Here is a 20431-nt window from a genome sequence, read left to right as displayed (position 1 = left end):
CCCCCTCCCCTAGATGGCAAGCAGTCCTTTATATGTTGGATATGTTGCAGTATATCCTAGATACAATATATGTTTGCAGAACCGAACAGTTCTCTTGTTGCGTAGGGAGAATTGGATGAACAGGCAATTCTCAAAGAAAAAAGTCCAAGCTATCAACATGAATATGAAAAAATGCTTCAAATAACAAATAATTTTGTAATGTAAATTAAAGCAATTCTGAGTTTCTATCTCTTATTCACCAGATTGGCAAAGGGGACAAAAAAGAAAACAATAAATGTTAGATGGACTGTCGGATACACTGTTGCTATGAATTAGTCTAGCCTTTCAGGAAGGCCATTTAGGACTATGATCCCAAATCTACAAAATCGTGCATATCCTTGAGTCAGAAATACCACAATTAGGCCTGTACTCCAGAGAAAGAGAAAACAAAACCTAAAAATTTAACAGCTTTTTTTTTTTTGTAGTGGCAAAGAATTGGAAATTAAGGAGTTGTTCATAAGCTAGGGGAATAGCTGAATAAATTCTGACATAAGTATTATATTATTATATAATAAAATATTATAGTGGTTGTCAGAAAAAGAAAGATGACGGATCAAAGAAACCTGGGCAGACTTGTATAAACCAAGATAGGGTGATGTGAACAGAATTAGGAAAATAATGTATACAAAACAACAACATTGTACACAATAATAGCAAACTCAACTTTGAAAGACTTAAGATCTCTGTTTAATGCAATAATGAACCATGTTTCAAAAGCACTGATTACCATCCCTGCTGTCCCACCTCCTGACAGAGAGATGATACAGAATGAGATATACAATTTTGGACATAGTCAGTGTAGAAAGTTGTTTGTGTGCTTATGCATATTTATTTTAAGTTATGTTTTTCTTTTTTTTTTTTTTAAAGGGATAAGTGGGAGTGGGAGAGAAAATAAATCCTTGATAATTGAAATAGAGAAGGTTGTAGTGTGATAATGTTGTCCACTATTTCTTAAAATTAAAATTTTGGAGAGCTGAATGTCTACAGGAGAATTTGAAATCAAGTTTGTCATTGCTGATAATCTAAACCCTTATGGTTTTGCAAGTATACTCTCAGCCTTTTGAGCTGAGCTAAACCTCTGTCAGCCACCTAACTCCTGGCTACTACCCAGGCGCCAGAATGAACGTGGCAGGAGACCAGGGAGCACCATCTCCTAGTAACAGCTCCACAAGTTTAGGAAACAGAGCCCCTGGGGGCTGTTCCCAAGGTACTTCTTCTCAGTCTCATTCTATGATCCTGAAGTTGGTTGTTTTACCTTTCTTGGCCTTGGTTTGTCCTTTTGTGAAAGAGGGATAAGTTCAGAAAGCTATAATACCTGCCTAGGGCATAAGGAGACTGAAAAGAAGTATTACATCTATGGGATAACTTATTTCACTTAATTCTGTGTAAGAAAATATATACACACATGTGTGTGCATGTATGTATTATATATACATATATAGTATAGTTTTACATATTTATAGATACATAAAATATGTAAGTATATATATTTACATATGTGGGAGATAGTTCCTATTGTGCCACTTTCCCTATTCACACTTGCATTCACTCACATGTTGGGGTTTCCCAAATATATTTATTGCTATTCTCATTAGGGTTGCCTTCAGAGCTTAGATTTCTAATGCTGTTGCTTATGAGCCCCCACCATTGGGCTTCCCATCGACAGTCAGTTAGTCTTAATTACTAAGAAGGTAGAATAAGAAGAATAGCTACAAAAACATTCTGTGGAAACCAGCCATGTATTCTTTTGGACATACAGGATGACTGAGAAAATTTGGCTCAGACATAAAGTGCAAGTTTTGAGGCACATATGTAAAGAATATATATATAGTAAAAGAATAACTCCCAATTCCTGGTTACTATAAATCAAGTTCTCTTTTCATAGAATCCTCATGAGGGTTTCCCTCTAAGGGTAGCTCCCTGTTGAACAGGTAGCCCAACTGAATCTTGAGGGTCCATGTCCCTGTTGAGACTAGAACAGATATTTCTCTTTACCATTAGGAAATCATTCTTCTTGAAGCTATTTTTCCTAAGGTGAAGATTATTCTTCTGTGTCTATATTTAATCTCAGTATGTCTCTCTTTCTGTGCCTCACTAGGTGTGTTTCATCCCACTGGTCCAATCTCTTTGATATGGATAGTGGAGGAAGGAAAGAGAGAGAAAGAGAAATCGTCCCTTTTGACCCCATCAAAAACGAATTCATTTTATGAGCCTGGAATCCTGAGCTCATAAAATGAATTCATTTTATGAGCCTGGAATCCTGAGCTCCTGAATTTAGAATCCTTCATCAAAGTATTGGTTCCCTACTTAACTAGCCAGCTGCTGGAATTTCTCCTACTATTTAACACCTCAGAAGCAAGGTTAGCTAATTATGTGGTTTAATTCTTGACTCAATGAAACAGGAGTCACTATGAAGACAATTTTACTTAAAAATTAAAAAAACCTAATCATGTTTTTGATTGATTAAGGATATTAAGAACTGGTTTTGGAGGCTGAAAAACTTAGGTTCGTAGCATATTTCTGACATATATTGGCTGTGTGACCCTGGAAAATTATTTAACTTCTTAGGACTGAGGGTGGAAGAGGAAGAAAGGGTCAAACTCTGTCCCTCCAGCTGCAGGAAAACTCCCAATGTGATCTAATTAAAATGTAATTGAAAAATGTTTAACAAAATAAATAAAAACACAGTATAAAAAAATGTTACTTTGTGATTTTCTAAGTAAATGTGTTACCTTTCCTATTTGAGTTTGTCTCTAGGCAACAACTCTAAAACTAAATTTTAGACAAGCTTACCCAGAATGGTTGGACTTTTCTCATCTGGCAGCTTCTTGTTAGCAATGGAGCTATAGGAAGATCCTTCACACATGCTCAGGAGTCCCCTATATAGTGTCAATACAGACACTAGAATTCTCTCACTCCCCAAAATATATGGGGTTTTTTCCTACCCAGTTTGAACAGAATTTTAGTTTAGCATTTCTTAATATCCTTTTTGGTAGATATTTTTTCTTTATTTTTAGTTTTTTTAGATGCTTACATTTTAAAAATATTTCAAAGTTCTATTCGTGGAATTTTTTCCAGTCCTGAATTTTTTCAAAGGAAACCTTTTTTTTTTTTTTTTCTACTTTTATTTTAATTATTTTAGTTTTTTCCAAATAGGTTGTCCTCTCTCAGGATCAATCTGCTGAATTCATAGAATAAGAATTGTTCAATGTTACTATTTATTACATTCAGTATATTTAGAGAAAATAAAATGCATGTACAATTGATTTTGGTTCATTAGGTGTTGTTGCCTAGTCATAAACTAATTGTTGACATATAAATGTGATCACCAGTTTGCATGTGTGATGCATGTGCATTAATTACATTATTGACTCATTGTGTTAATGTGGTTTTATGTTGCATTCCTAGTACTTATGTTATCATCACTGGCTTGCTGAATAGTGTAATATAACATAGAAAGTGAGTGAAAATATGAGTGTTGACTTGGTTGAAATGTATTATGTGAGCTGTACCAAACCTAAAACTGTATTATAAAACTGTAGCAGCAGTCATCAAAACCACTTGGTATTGGCTAAGAAATAAAGTAGTAAGTCAGTGGAACAGATTAGTAACACAAGAGACAGTAGTCAATATCTCTAGTCATCTACTGTTTAATATACCCAAAGACTCCAAGTTCTGGGATAAAAACACCATACTTGACAAAAACTGTTGGGAAAACTGGAGAACAAAATGGAAAAAAACTAGGCATAGACCATAAGCATAGACCAACATCTCAGACCACCAAAATGATTTAGACATAAAGGGTGATAATATAAGCAAGTAAGGAGGGCAGGTGATAATTTACTTGTCATATCTCCAGAAAAGGAAAAAATGTATGATCAAATAAGAAATAGAGAACATTATGAGATGCAAAATGGATACTTTTGATTACATTAAATTAAAAAGCTTTCGCATAACCAAATCAATGCAACCAAAATCAGAAGAGAAGCAGGAAGCTGGGGAACAATTTTTATAACCCGTATTTCTCAAATAAATAGACAATTGAGTCAGATTTATAAGGATACAACTCACTCCCCAATTGAAAAATGGTCAAGGGATATGAACAGGCAATTTTCAGATGAAGAAATTAAAACTATCTATAGTCATATTAAAAAATGTTATAAGCCACTATTGATTAGAAAAATGCTAGTTAAAATAGTTCTGAGGTACTATCTCAAACCTCTCAGATTGGTTAAGATGACAGAAAAAGAAAATTATAAATATTAGAGGGGATGTAGGAAAACTGGGACACTAATGCATTGTTGATAAAGTTGTAAACTGATCCAATCATTCTGAGGAACAATTCTAAACTATGACCAAAGGGTTATAAAATTGTGCATATTCTTTGATCTAGCAGTGCCACTACTGGTCTGTATTCCAAAGAGATCATAAAAAAGGGAAAAGAACCTACTTGTGCAAAAATGTTTATCATAGCTCTTTTTTGTGATAGCAAGGAATTAGAAATTATAGGATGTCTACTAATTAGGAAGTGGCTGAATAAATTATGGTATATGAATGCAATGGAATACTATTGTGCTATAAGAAATGATGACCAGGTAGATTTCAGAAAAACTTGGAAAGACTTATATGAACTGATATTGAATGAAGTAAGCAGAATTAGGAGAATACTGTACATAGTAACAACAATATTATATGATGATCCACTGTGATAGACTTAGCTCTTCTCAGAAATACAATCCAAGACAATTCCAAGAGACTTGTGATGGAAAATGGCATGCACATTCAGAGAAAGAATTATGGAGACTGAATGCAGATGAAAGCAAACTATTTTCATTTTGTCTTTTCTTTTTTTGTGGTTTTTCCCTTTTGTTCTGATTTTTCCTTTATAACATGATAAATAGGGAAATATGGCTAACATGATTGTACATGTATAACCTATATTAGATTGCTTGCTGTCTTAGAGAGGAAGGAGGAAAAGAAGGGAAAGAGAAAAAAATTTGGAACTTAAAATCTTACAAAAACAAATGTTGAAAGCTATCTGTTCATATATTTGGAAAAATAAATACTATTAAGTGGGGAAAAATAAATATATAGTGTGATAGGTATGGAAATGCATAGGAAGCCTTTTAATATTGAGTAGATCCAGACAGTTAAAAAATGTTATAAAATATTGACAATAAATGTGAAAAAGTTGGGGGGATTACAGAATACTTCACAACAAGTTTAGGCCTGAAGAGATCACTATTTTGTGAGTTGTCAGATCCATTTACTGATTAGAAATACATATTATGCTGACAATAGGAGATGCTGTAAATTAATCTACAAGACTTCTTTTTCCCTCTCCACCCCAGAAATTCATCAGGAGAATAGAATATTGGGTGAGCAAGAAGAGTAGGTCAGAGAAAGTTTGAAGGAATTATTTAGTGAGGAAATCATAATAGGCCTAAATTAGGGACATATTCGGAAAAGAAACCTTGGAGAAAAATCAAGGGAGTATTAACAATATGATAGAATCACTATAGTAGTGGCAGGCACTTGAGTTGAAAAGAGGGGAAGATCAATGGAGAACCTAAAAGCATAGGCTTTTGGATTTTTCCAGGGCATGTAAATGAACTAGCCTAGACTCATAATTTATGCACAAACAAGAGAAGCAATATGGTGATCACAAGACACCACAGCAAATATATGATATATTTGCCCTCTATACAAAAGGAAACAACCACCTAACTTTGAAATATATGTGAATGCTTCACATAGGGAAAGGGAAGGAAAGGAGGAATAAACCCCTAAGGAAATACATGAGTTTTACTCAATCGGAGTGAGTGCATGGAAGTATGTTATGTACAACTCAGAAATTAAATGATATCTATTTGCTATTGACATTTGACAGCATCTGACAGATTGTGAATTGTAATGTTCTTCTCTAAAATATAATGTTCTCTGGGAGCAGGTTTCTTGGGGGGCTTCTGGAGGCAGCCTTCATTTCAGTTCAAAGTAATCACCCTGAATGCAGCCAGGAGTTAAAGTCCAGATCCTTTATTTTCTCTTTCAAGTCTTGTCTCCTTCCTTGGGCCCAGTTAGCTTTCTTAGAGGCCTATCTCTCTCCTTGGTTCCAAGAGCTCCTGCCGCTAATCCTTTACCTCTCCAGCTTCAGCCTCCAGCCAGCACAAAGGTGGAAAATGGAGTAAATCCGTCTCTATCTCTGAGAGTGGACTTGTCTCTTAGTGGGCTTATCCTTTAGTGGGCTCCTTCTTATATATGCTCTCTTAAAGATGTGAATCTTGTGGAACTCTAATAAGTACTATGTACATTAGTGAACTAGAGAACTGTTACGTACCATGCTAAATTAGATAATTATTGTCTCTATCAATTCCAATGACTTAGCACCTTGTAAGAATCCTAGCAGTGAACAATTCCTGTTCAGGTGGGTAGATGGACAAAAGGCTGGTAAGAAGGACTTTCCCTGGGAAGGCTCGACTTCAGTTGTAAGTTTAGAACATTATCTAGTTTATGGATCATGAGAACAAAGTAAGGAAGCCATCCTGAAAATGCCAATTTGAAGGCAGATAGAAATTCTTTTGAGACATGGGGCCATGCTCAAAATCATGTTACTTGGAAAGAAGGACTAAAGGCATGGAGTCTACAACAAGATGATATTATGAGGATACAACCAGAAATGAAGAACAATCCTTTATTAATTGTCCTTCTTTCTTGAAGAGGACCAAAATGGCATTACTATGTTGGAGTCAAGGTACAGTTTGACTAATCAGACCAATACAAGTTCAGAAGGTTCTACCACAGGTTGGGCACAACTAATTCATATCAACATTTGGAGTATCCCTGCGATGATAACAATCTATAAACCTAGGTTCTGATCAGTGCCAGATTAAATGTTGCTTGCCAGCAATGAGGAGATGGTATCATTGAGAATACTGTGTCTAGAACTACTGCCTAGAGAAAGGAATATATGTAGACAACAGTTCACATGCTGTAAATCACCACTCATTCCTAGACTGTTGCAATAAGCTTCTGCTCAGTCTCTTAACTTCATGTCTCTGCCCATTCCAAACCATCTTCCATTTAGCTGCCAAATCTATCTTCTTAAAGCACAGATCTGACCATGTTACTCTCCATTCAACCAATCCTAAGGCTCTCTGTCACCTCTATGATAAAATATAAAATCTTCTGTTTAGTGATCAAAAACTTTCATAATCTATTCTCCTCCTACCTTTTCAGTCTTCCTATACTTGGCTCCCCCTGCCTTGTGCAGTTTTTGATTTGGTGATATTGGCGTCTTTGATTATATTCATAAAAGACATTTCATCTCTTATGGGCATTTTCATTGGCTATCACTTCATCTCTGCTTTCTGGCTTCCTTTAAGTCCCAGCAAAAATCCTACCTTTGACTAGAAGTCTTTCCCAGTCATCTTAATGCTTGTGCCTTCCCTTTGTTCATTATCTTCAATTTATCCTGGCTATGACTTATTTATATATGGTGGTTTGTATGTTGTTTTACCCATTGAACTGCAAGTTCTTGAGAGCAGGAACCGTTTTTTGCTTTACTTTGTAGAGACAAACCTTAGCACAGTGCCTGAGACATAGTAGGCACTTAATAAATACTGGTTGTAATTGAGGAGAAAAAAATGATTATTCCTTGTTGCCAGTGATCTGTCTTGAAGGCTGTCATCACAGCCATGGTGATAAAGAAAGAAGTTCTGAAGGTTATGTATGATGTTGGGCTATAATCGAGTATAGCTAAGAGCTTGGTTCTTCCAACATTCAGCATGCCAGCAGCATATGAAAATCATGATTCATTGAACCAACCTTTTTTGCTTCAGTTGCCTATGGATTACTGGCAGTGTGAACAGATGGCTGAGGGAAGCCAAGGAGCGAGCAAATGACGCTAAAGGACTCAAGTTCTATTGCCAGGAAGGCACCCTACTACTGAGACAAGTTGAAGTTAAGCCCTTTTCTATCAGATTGTACCTGATTCCATGAAAAGTACCAAGAAGCAGGAGATACATAATACTCAATGGTCACACAAGCAATATAAGTTTAGACTCAGAAGTCAAGAGATAACCCTGGGCCTAGTAAGAAAAATTTTATCAACTTCTTGTGCATATTTAGAAAATAGAAACACTAGCAAAACTTTATTGCTGTTATTATTTTAATCATTTATTCATTGAATAAATATTTATGAGCTGCTGGGTCCTCCAACTTGATGTTCTTTGCATATGACACATCATCTTCTGTCTCTAAACCTTTCCTTAGCTGTCCACCATACTGGAATACTCTCACTCTTCATCTTTACTTTGCTTCTCTGACTTTATCATGATTCAGTTCAAATCTCATTTTTTTTGTAGCAGTCCCTTCCTAGACTCTCTTCTTCTCTAGATGCTTATGGCTTCCCTCTGAGAGGATCTTCCAATTATTGCATACACACCCAAACACTAAACACATAATGAATATATAAATATATAAATATATAATGGGTTGGTTTCCTTTTACTATATACTCACAATACACCAAAGCAAAAAGCAGTTGAGTTTGGGCAGCCTGGATAAATTAGAGAATATTATTCAGATTGATTCTTTCCTCTGTGAAATTTTCATTTTTGATTTTTTGAAATGTAGCTCTGAAAAACAGGCTTTTAGAAAATCTGTTGTGTTTTAAATGGAGCTACTTGACTATGCCTTTAAAGTCAAATCATTCTAGGTTTCACTGAATAGCCAATAATAATCCTAGCTTAAGCCTTTGAAGTTCATTGTTTAGGTTTTGATGACTTGGAATGAGTGTAAAGAGTAATTATTTTCGGTTCTCACCAGAAGCTGGTGGGGAGGTGAAGGGGGGGGGAAAAGGGGGAGAAAGAGGAAGGGAAGGAGGAGCCTTTTCTTACCAGACTGATATCCTTGTGATGGTAAATTAGGTCATTTTTGTCTTAGTTCTTACTAGCCCTTAGTCATTGAATGGGTATGGCCTTGGATAAACTGAGACTGGGGAAAGAATTAACTCATATAATCCTTTATGGGCTTTTGCCAATTTTTTTGAATTTTGTCTTGCCACTGGACTCTGATGGTCTCTCTTAAGAACTTTAGAATTGATTATATGACATGGGAGATACTAGCATAGAACTGTCTAGCATGGAGTGCCTTCATCATCAAAGGTGCTGTGCTCTATGAGCAAAACTAAATTGAATTGGCGCAGAAGCAATGTGAGATGCATAAAGTCAAGAGAGTCTACTCTAAATGTTCAGAGAGACTATTTGTGTTCAACCTGTAGCAGAGCACTTGCAGCTCATATTTATTGTGATCAGCCACAACCCAACACACTGTAACTTAGATCTGACATAGTGATGTCATTTTGGTCCTGTTAGACAATGAAGCACAACAACCAGCTGGGAGACTTTGAAGAGAGAGGTAGGAGTTATACTTTTTTGAAGCTCTGTCTCACTCAGATCCAATTCATGAATAAATTAAGACATTACCTTCATGATGTCATTGGGCCTCTTTGAATAATTAATAACAACAACAGCAACAATGAAAATTACACACATATATACCACATACCCTCTATAGTATAAATATAGTACTCTATGTAGAGTACATAATACCTGGCTTGGATATAATATAAATAAATATATTGTAGATAGAAGCTAATGCATTTATAGTATTTATCACATATATAACTTCCTATATATATATATATATATATATATATATATATATACATATATGTATATAGACATATATACTTAACATATATATTTATATATATGTTATACATATATACTTAAATTAGGTACATACTATAAATGTGTGTCTATAAATGTATAAATGGAAATGAGTAAAAACGTGTGTGTAGTATGTATACAGTTTATATGTGTATATATGGACATGTATGGATATAGATATATAATGATCTTGAGGGCAGGAACTGTTTTTTACCTTTTTTGTATCCCTAGTATTTAGCACATTTCTGATTCATAGTAAGCCCTTAACAAAACTAGTAAATCCTTGGAATTTGTTAACATTTTATGACATTTGAATTGACATTTTATCTCTGGGAAGAGATAGCAAGAACATAGAACATATTTTCATGGTGATCAATTATTTCCAATAGATATACTTAGTTACCCTTCCCCTCTCCCAAACATAAATAAGCAACTCAAAAAAATGCTAGCTTTTGCAGGTATCAAGAAATTGAAAGCTATACTTTCCTGTCCCTAGGGAGAGTCACAGTCTGCCTGAGTAAATACTGATTAGGAACATTAAAACCAAAACAAAAATTAGGAGAGAGTCATCAAAATGTGGCATTCTTAGTATACATGTACATTTCTCCCAAGAATGATACTACAAACTTTATATTTGTTGATGTTTGTTTGGCAGGTATATCTGCCTATTGCTTATACTTTGGAGGCTCAGAAGATGAAGAGAATGCAAACACTGACAATTACATCTCTGCTGAGAGAGAGGATGAAGGAAGCTTACCAATTGGGCATGACCAGCTCAGAAGAGTTCTGACAGAACTGAACAATGGTATGATGATCAATTTTATTTTCAAGTCCTTCAACAAGGAGATAAAGTTTTGCTGAGGAATCTTGGTACTCAAAAGACATAAACATTAGCAGATCAATGGAAAGCTAATGGATGAGGCAACTTACCTTTCTATAGGATAGTTTTAAGAGAGTGATGGGGCCCTGAAAAACAAATTTACTGCCATTTATTGCCCATGGGAGAGTGAAATAAGTTCTCAGATGAGAAGAAAAGAAGTGACACTTAGCTAAGAGTATTCTAAAAGAGATTACCCACCAATAATATAACGACTGTCTTGTTGGAATCCTTACTAACTGCTAACTAATTAGAGTTGATCTAATCTTACAAGAAGATGTTTTAGGCAGAACCTGAAACAAGATACTAAGTAGAACTAATTAATACAAGGCTTGTGTTCACACCTTTACTCATTGGAGTTCAATGAGTTCACACCTCCCTTGAAGCTCTTTGGGCCAGAGAGCACTAGCATAAATAGAGCTTCAATGGGCCAGTCAAAGAAGTTCTTCAGAGTGAAGAAGCTACAAGTCGAGATTTCACTGGAATGACATGAAGATTGGAGCTGGCTGGAGGCTGAAGAAAGCAGAGGCAGAGGCTGAAGGACAAAACCTTTGGATTTGGCGACATTCGGAGGGAGTTCTTGGAACCAAGCAGAGAGATAGGCCTCTAAGCTAACCGGGCTATATTGGAGATAATAAAAGATCTGAACTTTTATCACCTGGCTGCTTTTTGAGAAGAAAAAGCTCACCACATTTTGGCGCCCAACGTGGGGCTAACAGACCCCCCTCAGTGGATTTCAATGGAAAAGCTCCGATCCTGATTCAAGTGGAAAAACCTCTGATCCTGATCCAGTGGAAAAGACTCTTCAACCCAGAAATTAGGGTGAGTGCAACAAAAAAATTTTGTTAGAAGAATTAAAGTAGAATTTCATCTAAGATGGGACAGATATTTAGAAAACAGCCTGTTTCTGTTCAAGGAAAATGTTTAGAGAGCATTGTCAAAATTATGGAAAGCCAAGGTTTAATTATAAGTTTACAGCAAATCACTGAACTTTTACAAACTGTAAAGGACATATGTCCTTGTTTCTCTCTTGATAAGGAATTAGATCTAAATGAATGGAAATTGGTTGGAGAGGATCTTTGTCAATTCTATGATAAAAATGGGCCTAACTCAATAATTAATACATATAATGTAATACAATTGGCTATAAGAAGTTATTTAAGTGGTAGAATGATGAAAAGGAAAGTATAGGAGGAAGAAGCGCCAACTTTACTAGGTGAAAAGGAGGACGAATCAGATGAGAATGGAGTTAATTACAATTCTGAGTATGATACTTCACAGCAGGAGGAATTAGGTGATTCCACATCTCATGACCCTCCCCCCGCAATTAACCCTTCATGGGTGGAACAAGGGGGAGGGAGAGAGACAGAAACACAGTCAGTTTCTCCTGTAAAGCAGAATTTGACAAGATTAGAAAAGGCATTAATTAAAGCAAAAAATGAAGGAGAAGATATATCTGATTTTATAAATGCATATCCTGTGATTGAAGAGCACAACTCCTCAGGTCAAAAAGAGAGAAGATACACTCCTTTTAATTTGGGAAAAATTAAAGATTTGAAAAAGGGTTGCACTCTTTATGGGGCTACATCATCTTATGTGAAGATGTTACTGGATAATTTGTCTTATGAAATCTTAACCCCGAATGACTGGAAATCCATCACTAAAACATGTCTTGAACCGGGACAAAATTTATTGTGGCTTTCAGAGTTTCATGAATTATGTAGGATTCAAGCCCAACGCAATAGGCAAACAGGAGCTATTGTACAAGTTGCTTTTGACCAACTAGCTGGAGAAGGTCAGTATGCAGAGAGTTCAGAACAGATTTATTATCCCATAACAGTGTATGAGCAAATTTCTAAGGCTGCAATAAAAGCTTGGAATTCTCCCCCTGGACAGAAAGATGGAAATAATGCTTTCACAAAAATAGAGCAAGGTCCCAATGAACCTTTTGCAGATTTTGTGGGACGTTTACAAACAGCTGTAATAAGAACCATTGGAAATAATGCAGCAACAGAAATAATGACTAGACATTTGGCTAAGGAAAATGCCAATGAGGTTTGCAAAAGAATTATATGGGGGCTAGACAAAAAAGCTCCTTTAGAAGAGATCATAAGACGCTGTGCCACAGTGGACATAAATGCTTATTATGCCCAAACTATGATGAACATGGAAAGACAAGGTCCTTCTTGGCAGAGGAATTCTAGAGAAACTCGTCGATGTTTTCAGTGCGGAAAAATTGGACATTTGAGAGCTCATTGTAGATATGGAGATAGAGTGAGAAGACAGGGTGAGAGAAAACCCAAAACCCCATGTCCAAAATGTAACGGAGGCTTTCACTGGGCCTCTAAATGTATATTGACCCAGAGGAAGGAGAGGCAGGGCCCAGCTCTAAAGTATCAATCAAAGGACAGGTGGGGCATGATAGCAGCTGAGGTTATACCCAGAGAGACTTTAGAAATTCAGAACTCTGAAGTCATCAACCAACAGAAAAGCAATCAGGATTACAGTTGGGAAGAATACAGGCCTTTTAAGACAACAAGACAATATCCAATGTAAACAACTCCAATGTAATTACCAGATGATGAGGAGAAATCCCAAATTTGGTAAATAGAAGGGAATTAGATTAACTGCTTGGGGAAGAGGATCTGCTTATATTTCCACAGATGGAGAAAGAATCAAATGGCTGACAAGGAGACTGTTAAAAAGACTTTTAAAATCTTCAGGAATCATTGGATTTCCTGACACAAGATGAAACTGTTTTAGTTCTTGAAAAACCAGCAAGAATCATTGGGTTCCCTGAGATGAAAAATTGTTGATGAGACTTTTTGTAGTACTTCAGAGCTTACAGGAATTATTAGATTCCTGGCACATGAACTAATGGACAATGGATTGCTTATGGACTATTTCTAGGACTTATGGACATGTGTAAATCTTCAGGTTGATTCATGTTGTTACATTACTACTAGCCTGTGTTATATTGCTATGTGCTTATGTAAATTATGTATAATGCCTCCCATATTGATGGATTTATGTATACCATGTATATCTGTTACAAAGTTCTGGCCCATATTGATGGATTTCTGTGTACCCCCTCAGAAACCCCCTATGTTTTAAAACAAAAGAAAGGGGGAGATGTTGGAATCCTTACTAACTGCTAACTAATTAGAGTTGATCTAATCTTACAAGAAGATGTTTTAGGCAGAACCTGAAACAAGGTACTAAGTAGAACTAATTAATACAAGGCTTGTGTTCACACCTTTACTCATTGGAGTTCAATGAGTTCACACCTCCCTTGAAGCTCTTTGGGCCAGAGAGCACTAGCATAAATAGAGCTTCAATGCGCCAGTCAAAGAAGTTCTTCAGAGTGAAGAAGCTACAAGTCGAGATTTCACTGGAATGACATGAAGATTGGAGCTGGCTGGAGGCTGAAGAAAGCAGAGGCAGAGGCTGAAGGACAAAACCTTTGGATTTGGTGACATTCGGGGGGAGTTCTTGGAACCAAGCAGAGAGATAGGCCTCTAAGCTAACCGGGCTATATTGGAGATAATAAAAGATCTGAACTTTTATCACCTGGCTGCTTTTTGAGAAGAAAAAGCTCACCACACTGTCTGAACAAGTCACTGGCTCAGAAAGTGACATTTCCAGTTAGGAAGATGTTGTATAATATAACCCAATAACCTTGTTTCTGATTGAACTGGAAACTTAACTCAGATAGGAAGAAAGGAATGAACCTAAAAGCAGAATCTTTTGTCTGTAGAACTCCTGAGGTATAGAGCCTAGAAATGCTGATAGCTAGCTTAGGTTCTCAAAATCAAGAAAAATAAAGTTTTTTTTTTTTTTTTTTTTTTTTTTAAGTGTGTTTCAATCATACTCAGAGTTCATCAGTTCTCTTTCTGGAGATATATAATTTTTTTTTAAATGGATTCTTGGAATTGTCTTGGATTATTGTCTTGATCATAGAACCTAAGTATTTCACAGTTGATCATTGTGACAATTTTGCTATTACCATGTACATTATTCTTTTTCTGCTCCTTTCCCTTTGCATCAATTTATATGACTTCCCAGGTTTTTCTGAAATCATCCTGCTTATCATTTCTTATGGCACAATAATATTTCATCACAATCAAATTAAAATAACTTGTTCAGCTATTTCCTAATTTAGAAGCATCCCTTTAATTTCTAGTTCATTGTTACCACAAAAAGAGATGCTATAAATATTTTTATTTAAATAGGTCCTTTGCCCTTTTCTTTGATCTCTTTTGGGGTATAAACCTAATAATGGCATCAAAAAGTACATACAATTTTATAGCCCTTTGGATATAGTTCCAAATTATTTCCCAGAATGGTTAAACTCGTTCCCTACTTTATCAACAGTGCAGTAGTGACCCAATTTTTCTATATCCCTTCCAGCATTTGTCATTTTATTTTTCTGTCATGTTAGCCAATCTGATAAGTGTGAGCTGGCATATTTTAATGTCATTTTAGTTTCCATCTCTTTAATTAATAATAATTTAGAAACATTTGAAAAATGAGATTTTTGTTAGTTTTGATTTCTTTTACTTTTTCTACTCTGAACATTTATCAGTTGGAGAATTTATTGAGGCTTATTTTTATTTTTGTAAATTTGGTTCCCTATATTTTTGAGAAATGAGTCCTTGAATCCTTTATCAGAGAAACTTGCTTTAACTTCCTCCCTTTTCTGCTTTCCTTCTAATTTTGGCTGCATTAGTTTTGTTTGTGCAACCCCTTTTTAATTTCATGTGGTCAAAATCATCCATTTTACTTCCCATGATCCTCTCTATCTCTTATTTGGTTATAAAGTCTTCCTGATTCATAGAACTGAGAGATATATTATCCCATCCTTCTCTAATTTACTTACAATATCACCTTTTACATTTGAATGATTTATCCATTTTGAACTTATTTTTAAATATGGTATGAGATGTTAGTCTATACTTAGTTTTTGCCAAACTGCTTTCCAATTTTCCCAGCAATTTTTGTCAAATCTTGAGTTCTTGGAAATATATATTTATCACTTAATAAACTACAAAATATAAAGTATAAATAACTATGTTCCAAGCACTAAGCTAAATGGTTTAAAAATATTGTCTTATTTGATATTCATAATAACTTTATTATTATGTTACAATTGAGGATATAGGCAAATGGAGATTAAGTGACTTGGTCATAGACATATAGCTGGTGAGCAATCGAAGGCTGGATCTAAACTCAGGACTTCCTGACTTTACAAATAATTGAGAAGGCCACAGTCATTCTAAATTTCTAACTTTCTAATAATTTAAATAATAATAAGTAAATAGATAAATCTTGTTCTAAAATTCTAATAATTCTAATTTCTAATATTCTAAAATTCTAAATTCTAATAATAAAATACTTATAGGCCAGTATGCTGGTATGGAATGATGGGAAGAACAAGGAGGAAATGTTGGAGGAGTTGGATTGGAAGTCATGCACAGAATTGGACAATCCAGGTGGAGTTAAGATAGTGACCTGTGGTCAGTGGATCATTAAGAAACCTTAGCTTGGCTAACAGCTCCTTATTGCCTTTCTTCTGTCTACCCAGTTTTCCCCACTGATACTTAATTCCCAAACTTCCTTCTTTTTCATTTGTTCTCAACTGTTCTTAACATCTGCTGATAGATAAAAGGGTAAGAAGATGGAAAAGTGTCAGCTCGCTTATTTCACTTTCATGTCTGAATAAATCTAAATGATTCCACAAGTAGTGTGGCCATTAATACTGATACTGCTTGGTTATTGTATGCAGAGTTTGAAAGGGAGAGAATTTTTTTTTTTCCTTTTAGAAACATTTGTTCAACTACAAGCTGAGGAGGGAGAGGGGGCCTAGAGAAATAAGTCAGAGACATATAGAGACAGGAAAACAGAGGCAGAGAAATAGATGAGAGAATCAGAAAGGCTAATATTTTCCCCTATAAACCTACCAGGGTACACGTAAGTCCCTAGACTAATAGAGATACTTCTGAACCCCAGATTGCCAGTTCAGGCAGCTGCATGCTTAAAGTGGAACAGAAAACAGCTGCATTAGTCTGAGAGGCATTGGGTGACTGGTTTCACTGTACTACAAAGCCCTGCTCCTAAGGGGAGGGAGAGTTTCCCAAATGTGCTATAATAGGCATGTGGCAGCTTTAATGAAGGTGCTTGAAATTACCAGTCTTTGGCTGGGACATTGCCCTGGTGAGTACCTCGTTGGTAATTTTTAAAAGAAAATTTAATTGAATCAATTGATTTTTTTTTCCAAATGAGGCCACAGAGTATGACAGAAACATTCACTTTTCATTGTATTATTCCTGATAAACAAAAAATGACTGGCTATTGAAATACAAGTATCCAAATATTATTCTTTTAAGTGGGTAGGTGCTTTGAGAACCACATCTTTCCAGAAGTCTGTATATGAATTTAGAAGCTTTAAAGCATGCTCAGTTGAAGAGAATGGAAAACTTGTGGGAGGAAAGAACAATTGTCTAAGAATGAATTACATATACAAAGTAGGCAGTTAGTGTCATAAGAGCCTGGTCCTGTAGAAATGTCCAAGCCCTGATGTTAGGGGATGCAGTGCCCCAGCCTGCTTCAGATATTGAAGAGGTAATTGAATAGAGAATATTTGCTGAAACTAGTCTCTAGCACTGAAAATCCTACCAGCAGCTTAGAGCAACTCTCACTCATTTAATAAATTAATCAACAAATATTTATTAAGCACCTACTATGGGTCAGATTAAGTACTGGAGATAAAAAGCTGAAAATAGAACTCAAGGAGCTTACATTTTACTTGGGAAAGTAAGATATACACATATTAGTAGATACAGAGTAAACATAAGGTGATTTCCACGGAAGGCAAAAGGTGGTAGGTAGTGCTTTAATTGAGTTTTGTAGGAGACTAGAGATTCTAAGGGATGAAAGTAAAGAGGAAATATATTCTTATTTTAGCAAGGGTAATGCCCTGTGCTTCTTAGGAATAAATCACAAAAAGGCCAGTTTAGTTATAACATAGAACATATGAAAGGAGAGTAATGTGTAACAAAACAGAAAAGGTCAACTAGGGCCAGATTAGGCTAGGTGCTGAATGCCAAGCAGAACTGTGGTGTCTATAATCTTTAAAGCAATAGGAAGCCATTAGAATTTTTTGAGCAAATTGACATGCCTTGTACATTAGACATCATATTGGTCTTTGTTTGGCAGCTAGTCAGTGTAGTGGATAGAATCCTAGACCTGGAGACAAAAAGACTCATCATCTTGAGATCACTTCCTGAGTATAATCCTGGCAAGTCACTTAACCCTGTTTACCTCAGTTTCCTCATCTATAAAATGAGCTCAAGAAGAAAATTCTACATCTTTGCCAAGAAAACCCCAAATGGGAAAAAAAAAAAAAAAAAAAAAAAGAAAATCCCAAATGGGATCATGAAGAGACATGACAGAAAAAGATTTAATAACTACAAGAAAATTTGTTTGGAGTCTAGATTAGAAAGAGAAAAGTCTTAAGGTAGAAAAAATATTTAGAAGGCTTTTGTAATAGTCCAGGCAAAAGCAAATAAGGGCCTGAACAAAACAGGTGGGCATCCATTAGAGAGAAGGCAATGAATGGTTACTTCCTAGGATTGCAGGGAATCATAATTTGGGTTAATTTGGTGAGAAGGCAGCAGCAACCCATGTTCATGGGCAGACAGATTAGCTATTTATCCTTTCTCTCCCCCCACCCCCCACCTTTGTTGTTTATCCTGTTTTATGTTTTGAGTAAACATTTCATTGGATTTCTGTCCTTCCAGGTGGTCAAACAAGTGACTATTAGGAGGTTAGAAGCTCCTGAGTTGTGGATTTGATTGATTAGTAACAATAGACGTAGTTTCAGAGCAAGGAGTTGAGATCAGAGTGGGCTACATACTGATTATCACTGAATAAATTGTTTCTCTTTTCTTGACCTAGGACCTCCTCCCCTACATCTCTTGGGAAGTACTAAGACACATTTCTCTTGAAATTCCCCTCCAAGGATGCCCATCCCCTCTGTCTAAGTGTGGAAAATGTTGGAGTTCCCTTGTTTCTGTGGTGACAAATTTCAGATCAATCCCTGAAGCCAAATTCGCCTCTGATGGTACAGAAAAAACTAGGAATTTAGACTCAAAATGTTTCCAAATTTAAAACTGTAGCCTAAAATACTCCTTTCTTATTGTAAAATTTCACACCATTCAAATATCATTATCTGGAAGAGGAAACCTCCAGATCATGTTTCTCTGCTGTTTTTAAAGGTTAGGATTTGGCTCAGTCCTTGCATCTTCGTCCACCCTACTCCGCCCTGCACGCGACTCTTTTCTATTTTCGCTTTTTTCTGCCATTTTGTTGTCCTGCCATCTTTTGTGCCCCTCCCTCTCACTGTTTCTCTCCCGCGTCTTCGTCCTTCAGCTCCGAGGATCCGCACCAGAGGCCCCGAGACGCAGGCGTACCAAGGAGAGTGCAGGGCAGGCCTCAGAAAGGATGGGCGGGGGTAGAAGAGGGGACGGAAGGCAAAGGGTGGGAGGTGCTACATGGGGGCGGGGTGGGGCGGCACGCGCTCACTGGGCTGACGCCATGACGCCATTACGCCAGGCCGGTGTGTATCCGTCTGTGTGTGTGTGAGTGTGCGCGCTCTGCGTGTTTGTGTGTGTGTCCGCCCGGCAAGTCCCGGATGTTGCGGACAGTATGAGGTGAGCGCACGGGGACGGGGACCAGCAGCTGTCGCGGCCGTTCTCAGGTGAGTGGGGGGAGGAGAGAAAGGGGATTGTCCAGTCGGAGGTTGGAGGGGGGGGTGCCTTTCTAAGGGGCTGACCAGACCCTCCCCCCCAACACTCACACACATACACACACCCTTCCTTCTCTACCCCACACTCGGGCGATGGCGTGAATCTGACGGCTCTTCAGCCATCCGGCCTTTCCCTCCACTCTGGCATTGAATTCATGTACACTTGGCCCTCCCTCTTCTGCGTTCCCTTCCCCCCATTCACTCCCTTTTGCCCCATCCCCCCCCCATGCCAAATAGTGAGCTGTCGCCGGAGGCGAGGGGAGAAGGCATTACGCATGCGCGAGCGCTACCTAGGCGGGGTATGTGTTCCTTCGCTGTCTTAGAGGCGCATGCGCAGCATCATGCTGCGGGGACCTGCTGGATAACGATCCCTTTTACCCCACGTAGTCAGACTGTGGCTCAACCTGATTACTGCCAGATAGTGAGCTGCTGTTGCTGTCCAAAGAGAGAAGTTGGTTTGTTTGAGGCGGTCAAGGGACAAAGCGTTGTTCTCTCTTGGTGTTGCAGTTGAGGCCTCCGGAGTTACACAAGCTCAGGTCCTGGGGCCAAGTCTTCACCACCTGACTTACCTCCCATTGCAGTTGCTATTTGTAGGATCACCTCCTCCTCATCAAAATGCTACACCTTTTGAAGTCATTATTGTGAATATTTCGAACGCTCTGTAAAAACAATTGGATGCAACTCTAGGTGACCAGTTTCCTAAGAGGGCTAGTCTGTCTCCTTTAGGAAGAAGGGCTGGTGGTTATGAATCATGACACTATGAAATAGGTTTTCCCCTCATATAAAGTGCTTTCTTTTCTTTCTGAACACAAAGAGTGTGGCATAATGGTTAGAACGGGAAGTCTGAGTCAGGCCTTCTGAGCTCTTATCCCAGTTTTCAAACTGACTTGTTCTGTGCCACTCTCCATAATAGAATCTGCATGTGTTTTTTTTTTTTTTTGTTTTTTTTTTGTTTTTTTTTTTTTTGGTAAAGAGCATA

At 37.0% G+C, this 20431-nt stretch overlaps 1 protein-coding gene across 1 annotated transcript in view; it reads left to right on the top strand.

Moving 5' to 3' along the window:
* Nucleotides 1-19236: 19236 nt before the first annotated feature.
* Nucleotides 19237-20431, top strand: part of SPOP (speckle type BTB/POZ protein) — a 90014-nt gene continuing 88819 nt past the window's right edge. Inside the window, exon 1 of the mRNA XM_051994779.1 lies at nucleotides 19237-19404. The gene's annotated coding sequence lies outside the window, so the exon portion shown is untranslated. The remainder of the gene's footprint in view (nucleotides 19405-20431) is intronic.

The sequence above is a fragment of the Antechinus flavipes genome, chromosome 4 (genome assembly GCF_016432865.1).
Source record: "Antechinus flavipes isolate AdamAnt ecotype Samford, QLD, Australia chromosome 4, AdamAnt_v2, whole genome shotgun sequence".
Taxonomy (NCBI): Eukaryota; Metazoa; Chordata; class Mammalia; order Dasyuromorphia; family Dasyuridae; genus Antechinus; species Antechinus flavipes.
Note: the sequence above shows the minus strand (reverse complement) of the source record. Positions and strands in the feature narration are given on the sequence as shown.